Genomic DNA, 27,460 nt, shown 5'->3' on the forward strand with positions numbered 1-27,460 from the left:
GATAGGCTGTGTGGGATGGATAAATGGTATGACCTAGTGGATACAGCATTAAGTTCTGTTCCCAGTTCTGCCACTGACTTCCTGTGTGACTTTGGGCAAGTCACTTCACCGCTCTGTGCTGTTTATTTAGCTCTGGTCTTCCCACAGTTTTTGTATTGTTATAACTGTGTTGGTTAGAGGTGTGATTTTTTTAAAACTAATATGGTTAAAGTAGGTTTCAGAGTGGTAGCCGTGTTCGTCTGTATCAGCAAAAAGAATGAGGAGTACTTGTGGCACCTTAAATTTGTTACTCTCTATGGTGCCACAAGTACTTCTCGTTCTTTTTATGGTTAAAGTAGTACAACTCTCCGTAGTGTGGACACAGGTATACTAGTATAAAGGTGCTTTATACAGGTATAGCTTATTCCAATCCAGTACAGGAATAGTTATACCAGTATAAAGCACCTTTATAACAATAGAACTGCATCCACACTAGGGGAATTATACCCCATACTAGCTTAGTTAAAGCAATATAACTTTCTATTGCAGACAAGGCCTTAGACTACAAGACAACTCTCACTATGTATTTCTGAAATCAATAGGATGAAATTCAATAAGGACAAATGCAAAGTGCTCTACTTCAGAAGGAACAATCAGTTGCACACATACAAAATGGGAAATAACTGCTTAGGAAGAAGTATCACAGAAAGGGATTGGGGGTCATAGTGGGTCACAAGCTAAATATGAGTCAACAGTGTAACACTGTTGCAAAAAAAGCAAACCTCATTCTGGGAAAAAGAAGAGGAGTACTTGTGGCACTTTAGAGACTAACAAATTTATTTGAGCATAAGCTTTCATGGGCTACAGCCCACTTCATCGGATGCATGGAATGGAACATATATTGAGGAGATATATATACACATAAGGAGAGAAAAGCTTATGCTCAATAAATTTGTTAGTCTCTAAGGTGCCACAAGTACTCCTGTTCTTTTTGTGGATACAGACTAACATGGCTGCCTCTCTGAAACCTGTCATTCTGGGATGTATTAGCGGGAGTATTGTAAGTAAGACATGAGAATTCTTCCACTTTACTCCTTGCTTACTAGGCCTCACTTGGAGTATTGTGTCCAGCTCTGGGCTCAACATTTCAGGAAAGATGTGGACAAATTAGAGAAAGTCCAGAGAATGGCAACAAAAATTATTAAAGGTCTAATAAACATGACCTATGAGAGAAGATTGAAAAAATTGGGTTTGTTTCATCTAGAAAGGAGAAGACTGAGGGGGGACATTATAACAGTTTTCAAGTACATAAAAGGTTGTTACAAGGAGGAGGGGGAAAATTGTTCTCCTTACCCTCTGAAGATAGAAGAAACAATGGGCTTAAATTGCTATGGAATCTCCATTGTTGGAGATTTTTAAGAGCAGGTGAGGCATGCCATGTGTGCAGGAGACTGAACTAGATGATCTCTTGAGGTCTCTTCTAGTCTTATGATTCTATGATTTGTACAGCACCTAGCACAAGGGGGCCCTGATCTTGGCTATAGCTACTGTGATACAAATTAATAATAATAATGCTTCTGTTCCCTGACTGGAAAAGTGTAACTCTTAAAATTAGGTTTCTGCTGGTAATAAAAAAATCACATACTAAATATTCTTCAATATTGGCTTGTTTCACTTCTTTCACCAGTATTCCTGCCCTTTAATTTGTTTGCTAGAATATTCAGAGGAAGCTAAGGGTATGTCTGCATGTAACAGTGTGAGACTCACCGCCATGGTGCCTCCTGATGGTCATCCAGGGAATTAACTTTCCATCCTCCACAGCGCCCTCTGTCAGCCAGTGCCTCGCCTTTTGCTGGCCCCTGTGTGTCCTCCCAGTCCCCAGTGCCCCTTTCTTTTGGGGGCTGCCCCCGGCAGTACTCCCATGGTTTCTGGGTCTTTCCCCCCAGGGGAACTCCCATCCACTATCCTCACCTCACCTCACCTCAGTATAAGGCTATTGCCAGTCACCACCTAGCCCCCATTCACTGGGGCAGACTGCAGTGTACAGCCACTCATCACAGGCAAGGGAGGGTTGGACCTGCTGCCTCTGCCTACTCTTGGGCCGCTCCCTGCAATCCTAGTACCTATTTGGCCTTGCACAAGGCCAGCAGCCTGGGGAGTTGCCAGGCAGGATCTCCTCTCACCTTTCCCCAGCCCTGCTCCACCTCAGCTACCCTGGTATGCTCTCCAGCAGCCGGGTCCGTCTCCCTCCACAGCTAGAGGAGACTCTCTATGAGCCTCTGGCTCACAGCCCTTTTATAAGGGCTAGCGGAGGTCTATTTGGGGCCTGGCCCCCAGCTGTGCCTGCTTCCCCAATCAGCCTGGGAGCTGCTTGCCCCAGCCACAACCCTCTCCAAGGCTGTTTTAAATCCCTCAGGGCAAGAGTGAGGTGACTACCCCGCTACACTCCACTACCCACCGGATCAGCGAGCAGTGATCGATACAGCGGGGATCGATTTATTGCGTCTAGTCTAGACGCAAGAAATTGACCCCCAAGCCCTCTCCCGTCAACTCCTGTACTCCAGTGCTGCAAGAGGTGCAAGCAGAGTTGATGGTGGAGCGGCAGCAGTCGACTTACCGTGGTGAAGACACCATGGTAAGTCGATATAAGTATGTCGACTTCTGCTAAGTTATTAATGTAACTGAAGTTGTGTAACTTAGATCAATCCCCCCACAGTGTAGACCAGGGCTCAGACACAAGGGGCACAGAGACAGGCAAAGCTAAATCATTTAAAAAGTCAACCAAAAATTCACATACAGGTTTTGCACTATTTGCCCAGCTCACTCTTTATAGTTTGAGATACAATAGAGCCAATGAGGAAGTTTGTTTAAACAAAGTCAGATGCACGTATAGCCTGCACTTCCTTTCCTTAATAGTTCTGCTTAGATCAAAAGGGCAAGAAGTTTCTACAATCTGAATCAAAGTGAAAAGTGAAGATATTTCCGTTTCAATGGGTCATATTCAGCCCTGGTGTAAGTGAGCTTAATTCATTGACTTTGATAGGAGTTGCACTTGGGAGACCTGGGTTCATGCTCCTGCTCTGCCAAAGACTTCCTGTGTGGCCTTGAGCAAGTCACTTAGGATATATTTATACAACCCGTGGCCATGAGCACCCTAGCGTGGGCCAATAGACTTGGGCTCCTGCTCTTGCCCCAAAAATTGCTGTGTAGATGTTGTGGCTTGGGCTGGAGCTTGGGCTCTAAAGCCTAAGGAGGGGACGGGATTCAGAACTCAGGATAGGACTTCAGAGTGCTCTCCACATATCTATTTTAACAGTGCTAGCATGAGCCTCACAAGCCCCAGTGTGTCGACCCAGGCTGGGCGGCTCATGCTATGTAGATGTACCCTTTGTCTTTTTGTGCCTCAGCTCCCCATCTGTCAAATGGGGATAACGGCACTTCCCCACCTCTCAGGGGTGTTTTGAGGACAAATAGATAAAGGATGCTAAGCACTTTGCGATCTACTGCATTATGTAAGAGCTAGGTTTTATCATCTGCTTATACCACAGCTGTAGCTGACCCCATAGCTTTACTAGTCTGTACGTGTTACCAAATTGAAATGAAAGCCCAGGTTTTCAAAAGTGACTAATGACTTTGGGTGCCTAACTTGAGACACCTTAATGGGGTCCAACTTTCAGAAGGCAGGTGCTAGGCACTCCCCTCTATAGTTTCAAACTGGGCACCCAAAAACTTAAGTACCCCCAAATCACCAGTCACTGCTGAAAGCCTTAGCTTAAACACCTCCTTACAGGACAGGTTTTAACAGAGGCAAAAGCAAGATGGCTTTATGCAATAACATTAATAAACAGTCCAGACAAAATAGATTAAAATAACTTATTGCACACGGGTTTAGTTTTCGGTGGGTTGCTGGTAGTGCTAAAAGAAACAATGCAGGCATTGTGTGACATTTCTTTATATCGAATAAATAAATAGAACAGATTGAGTTTGACCAACATGGCTACAACAACACTGCAAACAAAAATCCAGGGCAAGTCAGTTATTAAATTACCTATTGGAATTTCAAGGAACAAATGAGAAATGGAAGAATCTCAGTGTGAGGGATGTGAACATATGTTGACAAAAAATGTGTTTTCTGTACAGCCTCAATTAAGTGTGTACATAAATACAAGAAACTAAGCTGGTCTCAACTTATATGTATGTACACACACACACACACACACAAGTTACTCAGAAAGGGCACCCTATTGTGAATATTAACTGGTGTGGCTAGGAAGGCCTGGGGTCTATTATTAGAGTTTAAAACTTGGATGACTAAGAAGCCCTACATAAAACTGTGCAGTGCAACTTAACAGACCCTCTCTTATGCCTAACTAGAAAATCTATTTCAAAGGGGCTCCATGAATTGTAGGGTACAGTCAATTAACTTGAATATTAATTATCTCTAATGAATATACCCTTCTTGAGGGTTTGAGAAGAAGCAAATTATTTGAAGAGGGACTAATTAAGATGATGTAATCTTGACCATGAAGAATAATTCCTTCCTAGTGATAGAAATGATCTAATTGAAGTATCTCGTTAATTAATGTCTCCAGAAACTGACTGATAAAATGCCTCTATGAATGCCATCTGAACTCTGGGCCAGCACAGCACTGGGCCACATACACTCCTGCTCCAGACTTTATTGGTGACAATATAATTAGGCCGTAGAAGCGTGCTGTGTTCAGAAGGATTTATAACTCTGCAATGTGTATAACCTACAAATGCAACATTAAGACAATGCAGTTTTCAAACATCATAAGACCTTTGAGGTCAGTGAAAGAAAATATAACTCATGCAAAAATGCATTGGACTGGAGTGAATCCATTCTCCCCCCACCCCAACCCACATCAAGTCAGTCTGCACTGAGGGACTAATCCTGGGAGGTGCTGACTGTTCCCACCTTTTACTGGTTTCCCAGCTCCAACTCACCTAGTCCACCGCGCTCTGGCCTAGATCCCCACTGGACACAGAGTCAGATGCCAGGGACCTCGTTTTCAGCTTACACCAGGTTAATACTAGCAAATGTCCATACACTTAAATGGAATTGCTCTTTATTTACCTCAGTGTAAATGAGAGGAGAGTCAGGCCACTTCCTATGCCTCTTGTGTTGCCTTTTATGCCCTGGCAAAGAGGGCTGAACTGCCATTCAGACTTTGTAATGTTACACACCTTATCACAGGGTGAGCTGGCCATCTAAAGGAGTTGGCCTGTGTCTAGTTAGGTGCTTCTCACATGATGGGTTTGAAGTCAGGAGTCAGGTGATATTCCTGCAGATCATCTGATCTCCAGATAAAGCTAGGCAAGCAACTCAGTCAGAGGGAGACCTGCATGAGATCCAGGGTCAGGTAAAAGGATTGGGGATGGGGGTTTCACCACAGCAGCTAGGTGGAAGGCTTGGCTGGAGATACCTGCTGTGTGGACAGTGGCTTAAACCTTATCAGGAAAATTTTGAGGCAGGTCAGGCAGCAGGACCTGGCTTGTCTGTTTTGACGGCTGCAGGGCTGGACAGAAAGAGATAGAGATCCCTAATGGGTTTATTTTCAGATTAGTCAAGTGCTAAAATACCAAGGTGATGAGTGTTGTATAAATGCGTAGACAGACAGATGAGGTGGGTCATATAGGAGGCACTCTGCACCTCTTTGATCAGTCCCTAAAACGATCATTTTGAAAATTAGACCCTTAACCCAACTGTGCTTCATATTAATTATCTATAACACAAGGATAACAACACTAACCTATGGCGTAGGCTTGTTGGGATTTTGTTTGCAAAGCATGTTGAGACCCTTAAATAAGGGTCAATATCCTGATCAAAGTTTCTAGATTCCACTGTAATATAATCAATAATCCATAGGATAGTGAAACCTGAATTAGGTCTTGTCTACACAGAGACTGGGTGTGCAGAAAGCCAGGGCGTAAATCTACAGCATACCAGCTTGCCATCCTCTAAGTCTCCATATGGACATGCCCTTAGAATCCCAGAGCTAACAGTGATCAATTACAATGTAGTGCAAACATTCCAGCACTTAACATCACATAAGGAAATCTTGGAAACAGTAAGTAAATTAACAGGAGGAATATGGGCCAGTCCAAGGACACAATTGCAACATTACACCTCATATTCTTCATAGAAATGTTTGATATGAATATGGCATAACTATGATATACTTTGTGCACGGTGGCTCATGTAAAATATAATTGGAAAGCTTATGATTTACTGAATGTGATTATCCAATGTGTATGCCTGTACCATTTCTGTATCTTACGTTAGGAATATTGACTATGTAACAGTTACAACTGTGTGTGTACTTGGGGAAACGCCCACCAGACAGTAAGCAATCAGCCTTAATGGGCCATTAGAAAAAGACAATGAGTCTTTTGTATCAGAGGGATAGCCATGTTAGTCTGTATCCACAAAAACAAAGAGGAGTCTGGTGGCACCTTAAAGACTAACAGATTTATTTGGGCATAAACTTTCGTGGGGTAAAATCCCACTTCTTCATATGCATGGAGTGAAAATTATAGATACAGGCATAAATATATATTGGCACATGATGAGAAGGGAGTTACCTCACAAGTGGAGAACCAATGTTGAAGGCCAATTTAGTCTGGTCCACTCCCAATAATTGATGATGAGTTGTCAATACCAAGAGAGGGAAAATTGCTTTTGCAGTGAGCCAGCCACTCCCAGTCCCTATTCAAGCCCAAACTGATGGTGTTAAGTTTGCAAATGAATTGTAGTTCAGCAGTTTCTCTTCAAAGTCTGTTTTAAAAGTTTTTTTGTTGAAGAATGGCTACTTTTAAATCTGCTATAGAATGTCCAGGGAGATTGAAGTGTTCTCCTACTGGCTTTTGTATGTCTCCATTCCTGTGTCTGATTTGTGTCCACTTATCTTTTTACATAGAGACTGTCCAGTTTGGCCAATGCACATGGCAGAGGGGCATTGCTGGCACATGATGGCATGTATCACATTAGTAGATGTGCTAGTGAATGAGCCTCTGATGGTGTGGCTGGTGTGGTTGGATCCTATGATGGTGTCTCTAGAGTAGATATGGGGACAGAGTAGGCAACGGGGTTTGTTACGAGGATTGGTTCCTGGGTTAGTGTTTCTGTGGTGTGGTGTGTAGTTGCTGGTGAGTATTTCCTTCAGGTTTGGGGGCTGTCTGTAAGCAAGAATTGGCCTGCTTCCCAAGGTCTGTGAGAGTGAAGGGTCATTTTCCAGGATCAAACAGAGGTTTCCCGCTTTAGGTAAATCTTTTTAAAGTTGGGGAGGGGATTAATCTGGACTCTCCTCCATTGCTTACACAAGAAGAAAGACTGCTGAGAGTACCTAACAAGACAAAGGAAGTAACCTGAGGGGAAAGGCAGGGGTGAGTCCAGACTGAGATAGGGGTCCAGTCTGTAAGACGAAATAACCAGAACTCTAAGCTACAGAAATTCTACACCTTGCCTAAAATAACATTTAGGGTCAGAAACTACTTCTTGAAACCAATCTCTTTAAGATCTTAAGCTTAGCATGCATGTTTTGTTTAACTTACTCAATAATCTGCTTTTTTTTGTTTACTATCCCTTATAATCACTTAAAAACTGCCTTTTATAGTTAACAAATTTGTTTTGTTTATTATTAAACCCAGTTTGTGCAATTTCTAACTGGGGGGCAAGAAGCTGTGCATCTCTCTCTTCACATTGAGGGAGAAGGCAAATTTTTATGAACTTGTGCTGTGCAGATCTTTCTATACAGCGCAAGACAGTATTATTTTGGGTTTATTCCCCAAAGGGGGTGTTCACGTGAGTGCTGGGTGAATCCTCTCACAGAGCTGACTTCAGTCTGTATCTGTATCTGTGTGTGTGTGTGTGCATGCGCGCGCGCACTGCAAGAGGATGGAGAGCCTAATTCAGCAAAGCTGGGAGAGAGAATCCAGGCTGGTGGAGCAGTAGGGGCTCAATGAAACCCCAGTACATCAACTGGCATCCCAGAAAGGGGGGGGTCTAACCCAGCACAACAATATCATTATTTGTTTTTGTTTCTTTGTTAACATGACAAATGTCTACAGCTGATAAAAGGTTCTTCTCCAGAACGCCTGGGTATCACATACCATTCCAGCACTAATTACATTTCATAAAGCTACCAGATATACCATAACTAACATTTATTGACCCATGAAATGTTGCTCAGAGTTAATAATTACAGATTTGTGTAGACCATAAAAAGTGGAGCATCAGCCTGAAAGCACGATGGGAGATTTAATGCTTCAGTTGTTAGCGAGAATGGTTCAGTCGCTAAATTTATAAGCTGGGGGCATGTTGCCCCAGAAAATCCCAGAGGAGGAGAAGAAATACACCTTTGGGGAGTTCCCCCCCCCACATCTTTATGTCAGGAGAGCAGCATGCATGTGCTGTAAGTCTGGCCCTGAGCACGCACAGACCCTCCATATCCTTTATGGAGACCCCATTATCCCTCCTTCCCACTCCTGGGCAGAGATTTTCCCTAACCAAAGCTGACTCAGGTTACATCTACACTACAGAGCCTATGCCAGCATAGCCCCTAGCGTAGAGGCAGCCTACACCAAACAGGAGTTCTTCTGTCAGTGTAGGAACACACCTCCCTTCTGTCAACACAGCTGCCCCTACACTGGGGGCTTTGTCGCCATAGTGACATCAGTCAGAGCTGTGTGTTTTTTCATACCCCTGGCTGACACAGCTGTGCCAGCATAAGTTTTAAGCACAGACCAAGCCTCTGGGAGTGTTTCCGCTTCTGCTGTGAATTCAGTGCAGTGGGGGCACCCAACAGGCAGAGAGCCAGCTCTGCCCCGGTCCTATTACATGGGGTAATGCAGGTTAGGTGGCACATCAGGAGCAGGCTGGAGGGGGGTCAGAGTCTATCCGGAGCACATTTGCAATGCTCCCTATGAGCTATCGCTAGAGCACAACAGAGATGCATAGTAGAGCAGATCTCAGGCCTGCCTTAGACTTTTGCAATAGGTTGAACTGGCCCCTAGCAGCTCCATATGGGAATGGGAACTGGAAGCTTCCTTCCTGCTGGTGCTGCACTGGTGCCAGGATGAATGTGTCCCTCAGTCCTTACTCCCAATGGAGTCAATGGTTTATTATTATTCCTGCCCCCCATTAAAATGAGCAGTTAAATCGAGAGGTGAAGAGGGAGAAATCAATCTCCTTTTATGTCATTTGGTTGCCAGTTCATATCTTCTCTCAGGTTGATTCCTATATAGCCAGTTCTAGGTACTGGATTTTTCATCCTATAGCACTTAGAGCTTTATTTGAGCTGGCCGCTCGGGTGCAGATTCCCCCTCGAAGGGTATGTCCAAACTGCAAGAAAACACACAGCTGGCCCACGTCAGCAGACTCAGGCTCATGGGGCTTGGGCTGTGGGCTATAAAACTGCAGTGTAGATGTTTAGCTTTGAGCTGGCATCCAGGCTGAGACCCCTAAGTGACACAGTTATTCCAACCTAACCCTTGCTGTAAAGATGACCCTGCTACCCTCTCTCACAGAGATAGATTAGGGTACTTCAGTCTTCGCTGAAGTGCTACAGCAGTGCAATGTTTTAAGTGTAGGCCTGTCCTTAGTGACCTCCTCAGCAGCACTGTGAGCTCTAAGAATCACCAACCAGAAACAAGAACTCTCAATACATCTAATTAGCTCTGTCTTTAAACCCAGGAAATAAAAAGGTCAACCGGGGGATCTAGAACTCTTCAGGCAGATTCCCCACCAGCAAACAGGAATACTTGCCCCCCACCCACTCTCATCTTCATTGGTATTTGGCACCCTTACCCCCTGCTTTGCAAGTGAGGTTAAGTTTAGGGCATATTAAGCACAGTTCTTCTGCCCTTTACTCGTACAATAAGAATAACAACATTTCATTACCCCGCTAACCCCAAACCACCCAAACTTGATCATTTTGGCAAAGCAGCTCCATCTGCTGCTTACCTAGGCACAGTAGGCACGTCTATGCAAATATGGTCTGATCCTGAAGTCGTTTCTCCTTGCTCATCACCAGATGTCAGGGGAGAGCTCATTCGGACCTTGCTTACAGGTATAAAACCATCACAGAACCTAGAAGCCTCATTCATAGATAGGATCCCATTGTGCTAGGCATTGTACAAACACAAGAAAATGATCTCTGCAAGGATAAAGTGGCATGATGCTCTGCATGGGACTACCTTAAACACTGGATATAGACAAACACTCAAGGTCCAGTCCTGTAGGCCTTACTCAGGCAAAATTCCCACTTCAGTTAATGAGAGTTTTGCCTAAGCAAAGCTAGTGGGATTAAGCCCATGCTGTGAATTCTGAACCACGTGGTTACATTTGATCCAGACAAGCATGCCTTCACGAAAACATTTACAAAAGGAAAGAAATCAAGTTCTATAAATGGTGAGAGAACAGCAGTGGGCATATGTGAAATATACCTTAATTCCACCCACCGATTTTTCTCCACTGTCAACACACTAGGCTATTCTGAGGCAGATTCTTTTAGGCTTGTGCTGATAATATTAAAAGGGGGCTTGAAGTGGGGCTAGGTATAAATAATGGATATAAAATAAAACCACTGCAACGTTATAATTAAAGCTGTGACTGTACCTTTAAACAGTACACGTCAAGGCTGTTATACCACATGTTTACAGAGGGCTCACAGAGACCAAATTTTCTTACCAATTACTACAAATTCTATCACACACAGTGAGGGTTGTCCTCTACGTTAGGGGTCAGCAACCTTTGCCAAGTAGCCCATCAGGGTAATCCACTGGCAGGCTGTGAGACATTTTGTTTGCATTGACCGTCTGCAGGCACTCCCCCCCCCACCCCACTGCAGCTGCCAGTGGTTGTGGTTTGCCGTTCCCAGCCAATGGGAGCTGTGGGGGGCCATGCCTGCGGACTGTCAACACAAACAAAATGTCTCGTGGCCCGCCAGTGGATTACCCTGATGGGCCATGTGCCCAAGGTTGCCAACCCCTGCTCTAGATAGAACAGGGTCCTGGGAGTCAGAACTCCCATATTCACTTCCCAGTTTTGTCCCTTGCTGTATGACCTTGGGCAAGTCATTTAGAGCCCAATTTTCAGAGGTGCTCTGCATCCACAAATCCAATTGAAGTTGATGGGAGCAGCAGCTGCTCTGCACCTTCAAAAAAATAATCAGGCCCTTAAGCTCTGTAACATTCATGTCACCCATCTGTAAAATAAGGATATTTATACCCACTTCAGAGGGCTGTTGTGGGGCTCAGTTAACGATACCCCATATCTCACTCGCCTGGTCTGAAAGAAGAGAATACAGCATTCTATAAGAGCCCAGCCCTAGGACCTGGTACAAAAGTCCTGCCTCTGTAGCATCATTCCTCACTTCTCCCAGCCCACCAAAAGTCTCTCCATGGGGTTCCAGACCCATATGCAAGGAAGGGTCTGGTCTCATTTTAAATGCTAAGTGATGACATTTCTACCACTCCCTTTAGACTATTCTACAGCCTAATATAGCTCACTGTCTAGAAATTTTACCTAATATTCAACCTAAATTTCCCTCTCAGTTTCATCTCTTTTCTCCTAGTTATACCACCTTGTACCAATTGTTGTTCTTCCGTAGAATTTATACCTCATAATGTTTGCAGACCATCACCACATGGCTGATTCTCCTCTCATTTACTATGGTGTAAATCGGGAGTTAGTACATTACACACGAGCATAAGCACAGTTGGGAGCTTAAGATTAGACTTATTTCAATACAACAGCAAAAGTTTAGTAAATACATTGCAAAAATCTTTTAGTTTCCCCATTTGCACTCATATCACAGAGATAATGTGAGCCCAGTTCTTCACTCCAATAACACTAGGGAAGAGAATTAGCTCCTATACGTAACCATGGCACCCAAAATGGCTTATTGGTGTTCGCTTCTTTCAGATCAGCTGCAGCACATTGACCCCCACTGTTTGCAGGTTATTCAGTATCATAGCTGATGAAATGAGATGTCAGACATAGGGGCATATTCTCCTGTGAATGCAAGCACATAACTCCCATGAGAGTTAATGGGAATTATGCACATGCATCGAGTGAAGAACGTATGCCCTGGTCCAGACAGCACACTCAGCATACTTTAGTAATCTGTGGTTGATTTTATTTTTCTCCCCAGAGTTTGAAATGAATGTATGGGGAAACTGGAGTAGAAGGCATTAACATTGAGAAATGGGCAAAAGAGCGCTTGGCGGCCATTATTAGTGCTCATGTTGTGTGAGTTATGGGTGGAGTCCTACGTGAGTTATGGGTGGAGTCCTACGGGGATACTTTGCTCTTAAAGGGCCTGATCCTGATCTCTCTCTCTGCAGTGTAAAACAGGAGTAGGGATTAAGGGGAAGGGAAGCAAAGCTAAAAGCAGAGGAAGAGCTCCCACTTTTCCCCTTACTGCGGTGGTCTGGGGGAGTGCCACTTCCCCCTTGCCCCATTCTCTTATGGTCTGAAGAGAGTCCCTCATGCTGCCCTTCCCCCAACTCATTTTTATTAATGGTTCCCTTGTTCTTTGATTGCTAGCCTCCATTCTGTGCACTGTCAGGAGCTGGGCTCCCTCCCCAGCCCCAGGCCTGGCCTTGCTCTTTGTCAGGGACCTGAAGGGAAGAGCAGGCCCTGGGAGCAGAGATAGCAGAGTATGAGATAATCAAGTAGAGGGAGCTCCAGCCTGAGCAGGAGCAGCAGCAGCTTAAGAGTGGTTAATCCACTCACAGGTGCTTAGATACTAGGCCAAAAGGGGCCATATACGCACCTAGACAACCCATGCTCCTGAGGAGCAGCCGCCACAGGGAGCCCCAGTAGAGGAGCAGTCTCTGCATGAGGGATGTGAAAACCAGGCTGCAGAACTGCCGTCAAGGCAATGGTGGTGGTGGAGGAGAAAGTAGAACCACCACTGAGGAGAGCCCAGGGCACAGCAGGAACAGTGGCCATGTGGCTGGGTGGAAGAGCGAGACCCCTTACCCAAGCAGGAGCCAGGAGGTTGGGAAAGGCTGAAGAGTTCCCACTTCTTATTCAACCTACAGTCGGCTCTGATCATCCGTGAGCTCTGGCCGTAGCAGAGGTGACCAAGAGCCCTCTCTTCCAGCAAAGGTTGTGAGGTGGGGGCCGAAAGTGCTCAATTGTCCAATCAGGCCCTAGGGAACTAGAGTAAAGAGGAGTTTCCACTAACAATTGTGATTTAAAAAAAAAAAAGCTGCAAGAGACAGTAGGCCAGAGAGGAATAACTGACCTCACTGGCCCTTGGTTCTCTCTAGCTTCTTCTGTTTGCTTTAAAGGGAGCTCTCCTAACTGTGAAAATGGCACTGTTTTACTTGACAGTTCTGCTATCTATCTAAGGCATGCATATAGGCCCCATCACTTTAGCACGAGAGTGCCTCACAATCTTACGTATTTATCCGCACACAACACCCCCCTCGAACAGCACTTTTTTGTCATCCCCATTATATCGGCTGGGACCTGAGGCACAGAAAGGTGCCATGCCCTAAGTCTATAGTGGAGCAGGGAATTTAACCCAAGTCCCAGCTAAAGCCTTAACCACTCGACCATCCTTCCTCTCCTACTCCCTGTACATAGTCAGGGTCTTATCCATGTACTGCTATAACCAGTCTATAGTTTTACTGGTTTATCTTACAGAGGCAGCACAGTCCAGCAGATAGGGCCCTAGACAGGGAGTCAAGGGTCTGGGGATCTGTTCCCAGTTCTACCACTAACATTATGTGTGACGCTGAGTAAATCACTTCACCTTCCAGTGCCTCTGGTTTCCCCCTCTGTAAACATGGACATAAAGATACTTGCCATACTTAAAAAAAATACCTATATTAAAATAATGCTCCCAGCAACTTGGGCTGTGTGCAGATCTACTGTGACTGATGGTGAGTATTCAACATGGGATTATCGCTCTGGTGCAGGCAGGAATAGGGCAGACTAGGATTCTCTCCCCCTGCAATTTATACATTCTTAACAGTAATCAAGGTTCTGCAGGCTGAACTGCTGTCCTGGTGCCTAACTCATTTCTGGGGTTAGCTTTAAAAGTGAACTCAACTGAAAAACCCCGAGTTGCCATAAAATGAACCCTCCCCTTCTGTAGGGCATGTGGAACGTTAAGGCTCTAGGATTGTATAGGGGTGATCAAGAGTAGGAATTGTTTTAATTGTGAACTTGATTGCTTCTCTACTTACCAACACAAAGCGGGTGCACAAACTCGAGGGGAGGACGACAGTTTAGATCCTATCTCCATACTAGAAACCCTGGCTGATTTTGCTTATCACCCATTAAGGGAAACAGTTAGAGGTTGTCCCTGTGATCAGCTAACACCCAGGGGGAGCAATAAAATACAGTGAGAGGGTCACAGGCTGGAGCAAAAAGTAGAACAAGCCCAGCTCTCATTTTTGTTTTTCATGTTACTTGAGTTAACACAGTGCACCGTTAATGTTAACTTGCGGCCATATATCACCATATCGATAGGCAATCGATACCACCACTGAAAAATGGTTTTGTTAAAATGTCTAGAGGGCTGCACACAGTTAGCTCTCACACTATTTTCAGAAAATGAACATCAATATAAAAAATAATGACCCTATAAAAATAAAGCCTAGTTCATGCAGCTGAGCTGGCTTTTAAGAAATGGGACAGAGATTTATATTAAAGAACCTCAAAGGACACAGGCTAGAAGAACAACATTTAGCATCTCTTTCAAACCCAAATGAAGGATGTTCAAGGCTAAGACTGAAACTCAGTTTGCTATTGCTGAAAACACTTGGATATAACAGTGTTGAGGAACCACAAAAACATCTCAAGCAGACAAGTTTATACGGTTTTTATACATCTAAGACAAATAAATAGGCTACTATAGCTGATATGACAAAGGATCACCTCATATTCACAGGCATTGTAATGTCACGACATGCTTCTGTAACACCACACCTCCTGGGTGTGGTCTGTCCCATCTGGTGGCACCGAGATCGCTTAGAGAGAGAGATTAATGAGTTTGCTCTACAGTTGGCTTTTAGCTCATGCGGTAGAGGCTTACGCACTAAGCTCCAGAGGCCCTAGGTTCAATCCTGCCCACCGATGACCAGGGTCTGTCGGCATTACACATCCATTCATAGTCATATCTCGTCAGGCTAGAATATCATGAGAATTCAGATGTTAGGCACCATCAGGCCTAATTAGTTCATGGATGGCAGACAATGATGAAAATGATTCTAGGATACTACAGGAATTGGTACTGGTGATGCAGTGAGAGGCACCCCTCCCTTCTAATCCAAAGTAAGCTAATGTGCCAGTATGGTGTTAGGAAGCTGTTGGACACGATACTTGGTCATTTGCTACTTTTGTTTAATTTTCTTTAGGGTTGCCAACTTTCTAATTGCACAACAGTGAATATTCTTGCCCTGCCCCTTCTCTGAGGCCCCACCCCACTCACTCCATCCCCCTTCCCGCCGTTGCACGCTGTCTCCGACCCTCACTCCCTCATTTTTACTGGGCTGGGGAGGGTCCCTTTTCGACTGGGTGTTCCGGTTGAAAACCGGACACCTGGCAAAGGATGTTTCCAAGGAGCAGATAGAAGCAGGTTGTCACTTGACTATCTGTATGACGGAACACAGTCACACATTGCACATAAAAAACAAGGATTGCAACGGTGGCACAAACAGGTCCAAGTGTGACATGCCAACATACGGTGTTCGGAAAACACCATGCTAAGGGAGGAACAGCAGCAGCAAAGTCAGAAAGAACCAAGACAAGTATTTTCAGACACCCTTGTCACCCACCCTGGTCCAAGACCCTTCTATTTGTCCGGTCTTCTCCTCCCATCCATCCTAGACCTTTTATGCATTTTTCATTTAATGAACAGAAGCCAATGTCCAATAAAGTACTGTTGAAATGAAAGCATGTAAAATATCTAAGCGTCAGCAAGCTGAATTCAAGGAGACAGAGAACAATGCCTTTTAGAACGACACCCCCACTAATGCATTTTCAGGGGCTCTTCTGCCCGCTCTAAAACTCTTCAATGAGGAATGTCCCTCCACAAATAAAAGTTTACAACCTTAGCATCAATCCAGTGGCTAACATAAAAGCTCTCTGGGATATCCCCTGCTCAGGGTCCCCCAGCCCCACACTAGTTATAGAGAAAATGATCATCTATGGGTTCATGATCTTTCCCAAGCAAAGATTAGATAGAATGGACTTTGACTGTGAGTTACTAGTTAAGACCCCAATCCTGCAACAGACTCCATCCATGGAGAGTGGTATTGGCTTCAGTGGGAAGGAGGGACGCATCCACAGGGAGCTCAGGATCAGGACCTAAATTGAGACATATATGAACCTATCAGCATTTGCTTTTCCACCAGACAATGGATACTGGCTCAGAATCTGTCTCTGAACATCCTCCAAATACAGGAGGAATTGGATCTGAAATTCCTTTTTACGCCCATCTCTACCACCAACTAGCCACCCAAAAATATAGCAAAGAGGAAAGAAAGGGCCTTCTAAGCCTGAAGGAGTTGATGTAAATTCAGTTGTATTTCATAGGCTGTGGGAGCTCACACTTCATTGTATATAAATGGGCTTCTGGTTTTTTTTCATGCTATTGGATATTTGGGGTTCTTAGAATTTTTGTTTAGCTTCATTTCACTTCAAACTCAGCATCATGTACAGTGGTTTAAAAAATTCACATTGAGAGTTTTCAATAACAGCTGTGCATAGACTGAACAATGTACCACCCTGGAGGAGCAGCAGTAGAGAATAAAAACGTTCCCCCCTTGCAGGTACTATACAGTACCAGTCTGTTTCTGCTTGCCTCAGGGAAAATTCTTTCATCTATCACATGTTCCTCTATGTCTGGATTATGTCACATCAAATCCAATTACCTCATGTCATGTCAGTTTCTGACATAATGCAACAGAACATACTGGAGCAACACAACCCAGTGCAACAAGATGTGTCTGAAATATTTAAAACATGCATTCTTCCATGCAGTAGTAGAAGTGCACTGGCTGCGAAAATGCCTTTGAGCGGCTATATTATTCACATGCCTTGTACGAGCAAAATCTGACCTATCTTCCAGCACTGAATAAACTCTATTGCACAGATTCACAAGGCTCCCAAGTCCTTCTGTGCTTGAATTCTTCAACATCATTTTGCATTTCCCAGGTGTGCAGCTTAAACAGCAGGTAACCTTATATCAAGTAGTCACAGCTCCAAAGAGCACCTCTTTAGATATATATACACACGCACCACACACACAAAAAGTATGTTTTAAAAACCATGTGTATTGTGTTCAGTACAAGAGGCAGGATGGAAAGACCTGGACTGTGCAAGAGTCTCCCAAAGAAGTGACTTGGGGGTCACTCAGAAGCGGGCTGGATGGAGTACAAGCCTTGAGAAGTAAGGGCTCTAAATAATCACACGGATCTAATCTTTTTAAAGTGAAACGTCAGACAGCAAAAGCCCCACATCCACTCCAGACGTTTTGAGTCTGCTTGCATAACTAACTTAATATGGACCACAGAGCTGGTTCAAGGAGATTGAGCTGCTGAGAACTCACATCAAGAGGAGAGTGATAGAGGCATAAATAAAGGCAAAATGAGGCTTTGCAAAAGGTAGACAGCCAGAAATAAGTAGAGACCTACATACATGACTCTCCCAAGAGCTCAACATGCAAGCAACAATCCAGTCAGGTGGCCTGTCTATTTAAGAAGATTTGTTTACCTCTTTCCCTTCCTTTTTTATTCATTTAGGAAAAGACAGCTCCGAGGGAATGAAATCACCTGCCACCCCTTCTTTCTTGTTTAAGGATACCCCCAAAAGGACTTAACGAGGGGACAATGGCTTTTCCTTCCCTTCTCCAAAACTATGGGGGCTTTGTTCCTTTAACAAACAGCTCTCATGCTGCCCCGAGTAGTCTTTTTCATAGGGGTGCATGGATATGAATGAACATGATTCCAACAGGGTGCGAAAAGGCATTACCATTCTTTTCCTTTGCAAACATCTACAATGTTCTATTTTACCTTTCCCTCAAATCAGAAAGAAAGCCATAGTCTCTTTCCCTGTACAAAGAGGGAATTGAGTGGAGCAGTGTAGACAAAGCTCACCTGAAACCAACAGGAAAGATTAGGGCCTCCCAATAATTACAAAGCTCTGAAAGAGTTTGTATTTTTATTTATCCCCTTACATAAAGTTATAGCTGTGCCTAGGGAGGGAATAAATCCACTAGTTATTTCCTGGCTGGTAGCAACCACTAGAACCTAAGTAATCCAGCTGTGGCTAATTGAAATCCACAGGTGCAGCAGTTCCCAATTAGTGGATCCTAAGGCATCATTGGGGTTTCTGGGATATTTGAAATCTTGAGGCAAATGCCTCAGGCACTTATTGTCTGTGCAGGCAGGATTTGGGAGGAGGGAGAATTCCAAAATGGAATACGTGGAGGAGGAGGTGGCTCTAGAAACATCTGTACTGTTCTTGATTAATCTAGGGAAACTTTATCCCAGGTTTCTTTTGATATTTTCTTCTGGGGGGAATGATAAATGTTATTAAATCATTTTGTTTTGCTCTTCAGCACAAAGCTGCTCTGTCTGCTTTGCTTGTGGTACCTGTGAAAGGTATCATGCCCCCCCGCCCCCCATCTGGTATGCCACCTGATGTACTGGAGTTTCAGCAAGCCTGCCTGCTTCACTAGCCTGGGCTGCTTCTCCCTGTTTTGCTGAATAAGGCTCCCTGGCCTCTGGCAGAGTGTGCACGTGCACACACACACACACACACACACACACACACACACACACACACACAGAGCAAGCAGCTCTCTATGGGAAGATTCAGCTAGGAAATAGCCCAGCGCTCAAGCGCACACCTCCCTTCATGGAGTAAACCCAAAATAATAATGTCATGCACTGTACAGAAAAGTCTGCACAGCGCACGCTCAAAAATTCACCCTCTCCTTCAACGTGGAGAGAGACATACACAACTTCTCCCCTCCCCCCGCGCCCTCAGATATGAACTGCACAAACTGGGTTATGTTATAAACAAGAAATAATTTTAACTATCAAAAGGTACATTTTAAGTGATTATGAGGAATAGCAAACAGAACAAAGCAGATTACTAAGCAAATACAAAAAAACATGCACACTGAGCTTAAGATCTTAAAGAGACTGGTTACAAGTAGTCATTTCTCACCCTAAATGTTGATTTTGGGCATGTTGCAGAAATTCTTGAAGGTTAGCTACCCTCCTTGCAGCTTAAATCTTCAGGTATCGTATTCACAGGCCAGATCCCTTTTCCAGCCTGGGTTCAGCACTCCTTCCCCTTTCCTTTGTCCTTGTTCCTTAGGTGTTTCCAGGGTGGGGATTCAGCGAAGAGTGAACCAAGATCAACTTACTCCCCAACCTTAAATAAGATTTACATCAGGCAGGAATCTTTTGTTTCCCGTCTTGACTTCCCACTCCTTTTAGTGGAAAACTACTAGAAGTCCAAGATGGTGTTTAGTACCAGGTGACATGACCTAGTAGTGTCACAGCAATGTCCCAGGATGCCTCTCAGGAAGGAGAGAGATTAGTATCTTCAAAGTTTTATTGCTTCTTCCTAATGGCCCATCAAAGCTGATGGCCTGTTGTCTGGTGGGTGTTTCCCAAGTACACACCCAGTTGTAATTGGTACATAGTCAATACTCCTAACTTTAGATACAGAAATGATACATGCATACAAATTGGATAATCACATTCAGTAAATTATAGCCTTTCCAATGACACCTTAGAAGACCCATCTTGCATAAAATATATCTCAGTAATTCTATATCCGTATCATAAGCATATTTCCTTAAAGAATAAGGGGTGTAACATCACAGCACCATCTCACCATGTTGCCTGCATAGAGGTTTGCCAGAAAAGGTTACATTGAAGAATCTGCTCAAACTTTCTTTAACTTGGTAAATTAATTTAGGAAACCTATGATATAGGTCCTGGGAAGAAGAATGCCTTAGATCTATCATGAAAACTGTCTCTTCAAAGCTAGCAATGTCTGCCACGCTTTCTGGCTTGCTAATGCTGTGGGGCAGCAGCTGCAACTTTATATGTGTTTGTACAGCACTTGGCACAACAAGGCCTTGATACTGGAGGGGGGGCCCTCTGGTTGCTCCATAATACAAATATTGCATAATACTATCAATCCTGAATCAGTAGGGCTGTAGATCCTTCCAGTCACATGTCATTAGCCATGTGGCATAGAGATGGACAGTGTCTAGCCATGTTTCAGGAGGCCTCTGCTACATATATGATATTGCAGCATCTTGTGAAATGGCCAGTGGCAGAATTCTAGCAACATCAAACAGGAGGTCCCTGTTGGACCAAGCATGGTACGGCAGGCATTCTCTGCCTTCATCCATAAGTTTTGGCCGCCTGCTTGGAGCAGGATAGCTCATGCCATAAGCTCAGCATCAGTTTCTCCACAGTTAAATAACAAAATAACCCAGGACTTGGCTCTCTGTGCCTTTAAACAAAGAAAGAAAAAACTCAAATGCCAGCATTAAACACAAAGTCCTGACCTGGTTCTGCATTAGTGCAGAGAAGGAGGAGGTGCATCCCGGTCTCCCTAGCTTTGCCACTAAGAAGATGCAGGCATCTTAATTGGCCTGCTAGTTCTTGATTGGACAATATTTTTCCAGGCCCTTCTAGGGCTCTAGAGGGTTGTCTTGTTGGTAGCCTGGACTGAGTGGATTTTCCTTGAGCAGGGATGCCAATGCCTCCAGAAGGGGACAGAGAAGGCCTGATTGACCCCATCAGATCCCCCAACAAGGGCATCAAAAATCTGCTTTCAATACAGTGGCCATTTTGGCACATATTGACAATATTATAGCCAGCATTAGTGCAATGCCAAGGTGTCATGTCAGAAAAATCAGAGAAGTAAGAGATAGAAAAGACCTTTCTGATTGTCTAATCCATCCTCTACGCAGTGCTATTGAATGAGACTAGACTAGGTAGATGGTGATTTGTGATTACTGCTCCTGAGTGATTAATTACACACATTCTACTTTTGTTACTGTTTTCTCCCTTTGTCCTGACCCATCCTGATGTATTTGTTTGTCATCAACCTGTTGCATTTTGTCTTCTAAATTATAAGCTCTCTGGGGAAGGGATTGTCACTGACTAAAAGAGAGGCAGTTTGGCTGAGAGCATAGAGCATGGGCTGGAACCTAGGTTCTATTCCTGGCTCTTTCATGAGCCTACTGAGTTATCTTGGGCAAGTCACTTGACATTTATCTGCCTCAGTTTCCCCATATTCAAAATGAGAATAATGACACTTCTTACCTTTGTAAAGCACTGACGGGTGGTCTATGGACAAAGAGTGCGGTATAAGCACTAAAGATTATTATTATTATGTTTGTAGAGAATACAGCACAATAGGACGCCAACACAGTTGGCCTCTAGGTGCTATCAGAATATAAATATTACAACACACAGAGTTGTTCCTCAGAGACAGGGCAAAGAAGTCTGTAGAGATCCTGAGTGCATCTGTCAGGTGCTATGGATTCTGCTTGTTTGGGCTTTTTTATTTTTTATTTTATTTATTCTTCATGAATAAATTCTCTTTGCTCCTGTGCATCAATTTGCTCAGAAAGCCAGAGGAAGTTGGATTTCATTATTCAATGAAGTCCAACTGCAACATTAGTTTAATGCAAGGGTTCTCAACCTTTTTCTTTCTGAGGCTCTCTCCTCCAACATGCTATAAAAACTCCATGTCTCACCTGTACCACAACAACTGTTTTTCTGCATATAAAAGCCAGGGCCAGCGTTAGAGAGTAGCAAGCAGGCTAATTGCCCAGTGCCCCATGCCAGAGGGGGCTCCGCAAAGCTAAGCTGCTCAGGCTTCGGCTTCAGCCCCAGATGGTAGGACTTGGAGCCCCGGGCTTCAGCTTTCTGCCCTGGGCCCCAGCAGGTCTAATGCCAGCCCTGCTTGGTGGACCCCCTGAAACCTGCTTGCAGATCTTCAGTGGGCCCTGGACCTCTGGTTGAGAAAACCACTGGTTTAATGCACATCTTGTTTCCAATGCCATAAAGTTGAGATGGCCTCCAGTTGTGTCCCTCTATGGGTGTTCCAGTTCCACATCCAATGAACATTCCTGTCCTCAACAGCTCAGAACTGTGCATAAGGCAATTTCCAATCAATTTACCTGAAATCCTGCTCTTGAAAAGGTGATGATGGCTCCAGCTTTATAATGGGCTTTCTGATCTCTTGAAGGCACAGGATGGAAGACAACTGTGCATAAGGCATGAGGAAGGGGTTGTTAATGAACTGATCCACCATAAGGGGAAAAAACAAAAGAGACAAATTCAACAAAATACAATAGATATGGAGTAATTCCAGTGACTGCCTCCACCTACCCTGTCTGCTGAGTACTCACCAAATTCGGCAGTATCTAGAGGTCGTTCATGCGAGTCACATTCTCATTTAAATGGCTAATTCATGCACTGCCTGCCTGCTCATAAGACAGCAAGTTCACCTGAAAATATAGGAGCCAGATCGGCAGCTGCAGCTTAGCATAGGGCAGGGAGGACTGCAAGACTGATTTTAAGCCACCGTCATGCTCCCCATATCCTGGGACAAACTGTGTGCAAATCCAGTCCCTGGAATAAATTAGAGAAGCCTGAAGCCTGCTCTAATTTATGCCAGTTACAAATACCCCTAAGGAGATTACCAGTGTGGACAGATGCCCCAAATGCTGCTGCTTGACCTAGTCACACCCTTTCTACTAGCTGCTGGGAGGGATGGTGGCAAAGGAGTCATTACATCAACTCTGGACCACCCAAGGTCTCCACCACCCAGAGGGAATCCTACAGTGGCCAGTTAATCCACCTTTATGCAACCCTGATTCTAACCCTCTGCTCTTACAGAAATAGTTCTCCTAGGTCAGGCATCTTCTTGACTCAAGTTATACACCAGCTAGATGGCTAAGGGCCTCTGCCTCAGCTTTCTTTCTAATTCTTAGGACCCAACTTTGATCTTTGGATGGCTTTCTCCTCATTGGCCCTGTAATTTGGAACTGCCTTCCATAACCTCTTTGGAAGGCTCAGTTATGAAGGGAAAGGATGGACTTCCTCACTCACTGAGCTCACAGTGTAGGATCATCTAATACTTCTTGATTAAGAGAGACAGACAAATCAGCTCTGAGTAAGAAATATTCAGCTAGTTATTTCTCTCTTGCTCCTTTGCTGTCCAAAGGATCCAATCCCAGACACTTCCTCCTAGATGGCACTATTAATCCCTCTAATGACAATCAGCCCAACCTCACAACTGATACCCCTGCACTGGTTCCCTCTCTCCCAGAGATACATGGGTCACTCTGAGGCTGGAGTAACAGGAAAACCCTAGAATCTACAAATTCAGGGAAGTTTGAAAGTTGTGGTGACCAGAAATCCCAACCAATAGAGTTTGTAAGACCTGCCATCCAAATGGCCCAGATGCTCGAGGCTGTGACCTCAGTGAAGACATAGCCATGTACATCAGCTATGGGTCTAATGCAAGGACTTGAATGGCAGAAGAAAGGGGACAAGACTTGAATGTATTAGGAAGGGAGATATTCAGCACTGGATCTGGGCTGGGACAGAGCAAGGGATGAGTATGAATGTGGGGTACAGTCAGGAGAGTTAGATTCCGTCTGATATCGACACTTATCTGACTCTTTTAATCTTCTAAGTTGCCACTATCACTAACAGTGAAGGGTTCCCTGTATTAGGTCAGATAGGATTGTTTTAAAATACATTTCAGCAAGAAAAGGTACTATTATTTACAAAGTCCTTTCTTACCATTGGAACAGTCAGTGCTGAGACTATGGGGTTTTGACAGGATCCATATGACATTAAAGCAAACAGTAAGATAATAGAATTCACATTTAACTGCCAATGAAGAGAGAAAACCAGGAGTTTTTATCTAAGCTTTATCGGTCCCTGGGCAGTGCTGTTAGCTTTTACTGTTGTTGATGCACCCAACATCCATTCCTATAATTTGTGCAGCATTAGTCTTTGCCTGGATGGGAACGTGAGATGAATAGTTAAGACAGACGAGCAGGACATTAGAGCAATTGGAGAGGAAGCATCTCGACTTCTGAGTTCTTGTGACGGGTAAGAATTTGTGACAATCTAGTGGCATACTTTCATGCAAGTCAAGGTCCCCTTCAATTGACTTTGTGTAAATCTAATCTCTATTCATATTTTCCTCCCAACTAAACTAAACCTCCTCATTGTAAACTCCATAGTGGTCCCTCGAATGCATGGCTGGTGCTACTGAGGTGGCCTGTGGAAAGCAGATATTAATGGATATAATTTTTATGAAGAATCTATAATTAGCTGTGGGGGAGAGGAAGGGTTCTGTCCTGTTTTCTGATGAAAGAGGTAAGAATATAGGTGTGTCTGGGTATACTATTACTAGTCAGTAAACTAATTCCTGCTCTACTGAAAAAAATCATAGGGTTAAATTCTCTCACCTTTACTCACAGGAGTAGTACTTAGTCTGCCAGTATTCCCATTGATTTCATTAAGGGTTTTCCTAGAATAAGGTGCTACTGAATGTGAATGAGGCTGGCAGAACCTAGCCCACAGAAATTTGCCATTTCAGGGCTTGGCTCTAGTTTTTTGGCTCAGCTCCTTGATGGGGGTCTCTGATGGGGTCAAACCTCCACAGCCCTGAGCTCTGTGCATCCAGGGGAAATATGCACATTGCTGCTTCCCTTACAGAGATGAACCTGAGCCAGAGGTGCAAACAGCATCAAGGTGTCACCCCTCTCCCCACTCCTTTTGGGGCAGCTAGGAGCAGTAGCCAAGATTATTCTTTGTACACAGGGGAACACAAGGACTCCAGTTGTTTCACATTCCCCATATGACTTTGCACTCATGGCTCCTTATACCCATGTTTGGGGCCTGGCTTTGTCTGGCATTTTCTAGACAAGTGTGTGTTTATACAAGACCCAGAGAGAATGAGTGAGAGTGGCCCATGTCATATACATGTCAATGAAGTAGGACAGAAGTACCACTTCTCCATGTCAGAGTGTGCAGTACTCACAGATATAAACTTTTAGGCTTGTCCTCAGCTTGTTATGATCTACCTGACTCTGTCCTATGATGATTCTTGGGGATCTACCCACTTGACTTCACCTAGCAGGATTCCAGTGAGCTTTAGTCCTTTGCCTGACTACAAAAATGGATCAGATAGACATCAAAAGGATGGCGATGGAGTGAAGAATGAGGCAATACAGACATTTGTGCCACGTACATCTGAGACAGCAGAGAAGAACTATGAGTGCTTTGTTGGTTGCAGGGTCACAAATAGTGCACTGTGTACTTATCACACACAATCATTTTTCAGTTCTCCTATAAAAAAAAGTATCTAATGCTGAAGCAGCAGGGTACTGAGAGTAGAGATTACACTGCTCAGTTAAGAGAGGTCAAATATTTCTCAACAGGGTCCCTTTTAACCTTTATAGCAACAGGCTTACTTCAAACAATAAGTTTGCAGATGGTCTCCTAAAGAGAGCTAGCTGATGGATTAGTTTTCATTTAGATATATTGCTACAGCAGCATGCCGGCCATGAACTTTATGATCTTGATCATTCTCAGTTAGTTCAGGGAGCTGGAGACATTTGGGTTTCCTTTCCACTAGGAAAACCACTTAAAAAAAACAACAACAAAATCATACCACTTGGTACTTTAAACATGCAATTAATGTGCTGGCAGCTGTCACGGTTCAGATGTGATCTCCAGGTTTCTAGAAATGATCAGCTCAAAGACAGCAGTTTCATTTAAGGCTAAATTGAATCTGTAAAGCTTTGAACAAAGTAGCTTTTAAATCTGTACAAAAGCTACAGCCGAGGGAAGCCCTGGAAAGTCAAAGTCACTGAAACCATTATTATAGCCGATGGTCCCCAAGCCCCCCTTGCAGTCTCCTTCTTGTCTATTGCAGCAACCCCAGAGGCCCCATTGTTCTAGGTGCTGCACACACATACAGTAAGAGACAGTCCTGCTGGGAATAGTCCAGTCTCTATGCACAAGGCAGACAAAAGCAGCAGCAGTATCTCTAATTTGCATACAGAGACACGTAGAGATTGAGTCACTTGCCCTGAAGTCATGTGGCAAAGCCAGGATTGGAAACTGTATCTCGAGTCCCAAACTAGTGCCTTAAGCATGAGATCATCCTTCCTGCCAAGCAAGATCATCTGGCATCTCCGCACACCGTGGAACCATACCACTTCCACTGCCTTTTGAGCCTGGCATGCCCACAAGGAAGGAGCAGCATTCAACTCCAAGCATTCACGCTTGCCCCAGCTGCCCAGGGGCCTGGAGCATTCCACCATACACCTCTGACAATGCACACTGATTGACAGAAGTGATGTGTTATCTATGGGTTTTCACTTGCCCCACGTCACAGAGGAGGTAAATCTATATAAGCACATAAGCTTCAGTTACCTAAACTTGGGAGCTTAGAGTTAAGCATATAAATTCCTATTTTAGCCATTGTAATAAGTGGCCTCGTCTGCTGAGGTGCTGAGCACCCACAGCTCCCCATTTGCCCTCACAGGGTGGTGGGGACACTCAACCCCTCTTAAAATCAAGTGCAAGTTATGCATTTAAATCCCCCTCTCGGCAGCTAACTTTAGGTTCACAAGTTTAACGATTCTGGCCCTATTGTGCTAACAGTTAAGGTGCAGTTAGTATATTAATACATGCAACTTTAAAAGAGCCAGGCATCTATTTTATTATTATAGTTGACTCATTGTACAACATATTTATCCCTATGCATAGCCATTCTGAACAGTGACCTTCAGGTTAGCATGAGTGCATCAGCTCTGTATTGCTCTATTGTCAAATATCATGAACATGGATCTGAAGCTGGTTAAGAAGTGTTTCCTCTTAAAGTCAATAGTTATTCATTAACAACCTTTTAGCTAGTTAATTGAAAGTAACAGGATGCATTTTGCCTAATAGATTGCATTTTACAGAGTAATTTCTGATTTACAGTAAATTTGATTGAAGATAAAAGTCCATTTCTGCTATCAGTTTAAAAATGGTTTGCGCATCTAGCAATTTTCCCTTTGGGAAATGCTGTGCTCTGATTTACTTGGATGTGTGTTTCCAGGCTTGCAACAACACCTTAGCCAAGTTTTTCCTCTAAGTTCTAGGTATCATAGCAAAGAGACCGTGTGATGAGCACGACAGCAAATTGTGTTAAAGAGCCATTATTCTGCTATTTCTCCTTCTGGGCGGTTTTTAAACTGGATTCCCCACCCCCCCCCCCCGCCCGCCATCTCTTCTACATTTAAAACTCAAGCACCTGGGGGTAATATGCTCCAGATAGTAGGATCAAGTACATTTGAAAAACAAGTCAGATGCAGAATGAATCAACATTACTTGCATTGTGGAAATGGATAGAAGCGGACAGAAACATTAAGAGATT

The sequence above is a fragment of the Gopherus evgoodei genome, chromosome 2 (genome assembly GCF_007399415.2).
Source record: "Gopherus evgoodei ecotype Sinaloan lineage chromosome 2, rGopEvg1_v1.p, whole genome shotgun sequence".
NCBI classification, from domain to species: domain Eukaryota; kingdom Metazoa; phylum Chordata; order Testudines; family Testudinidae; genus Gopherus; species Gopherus evgoodei.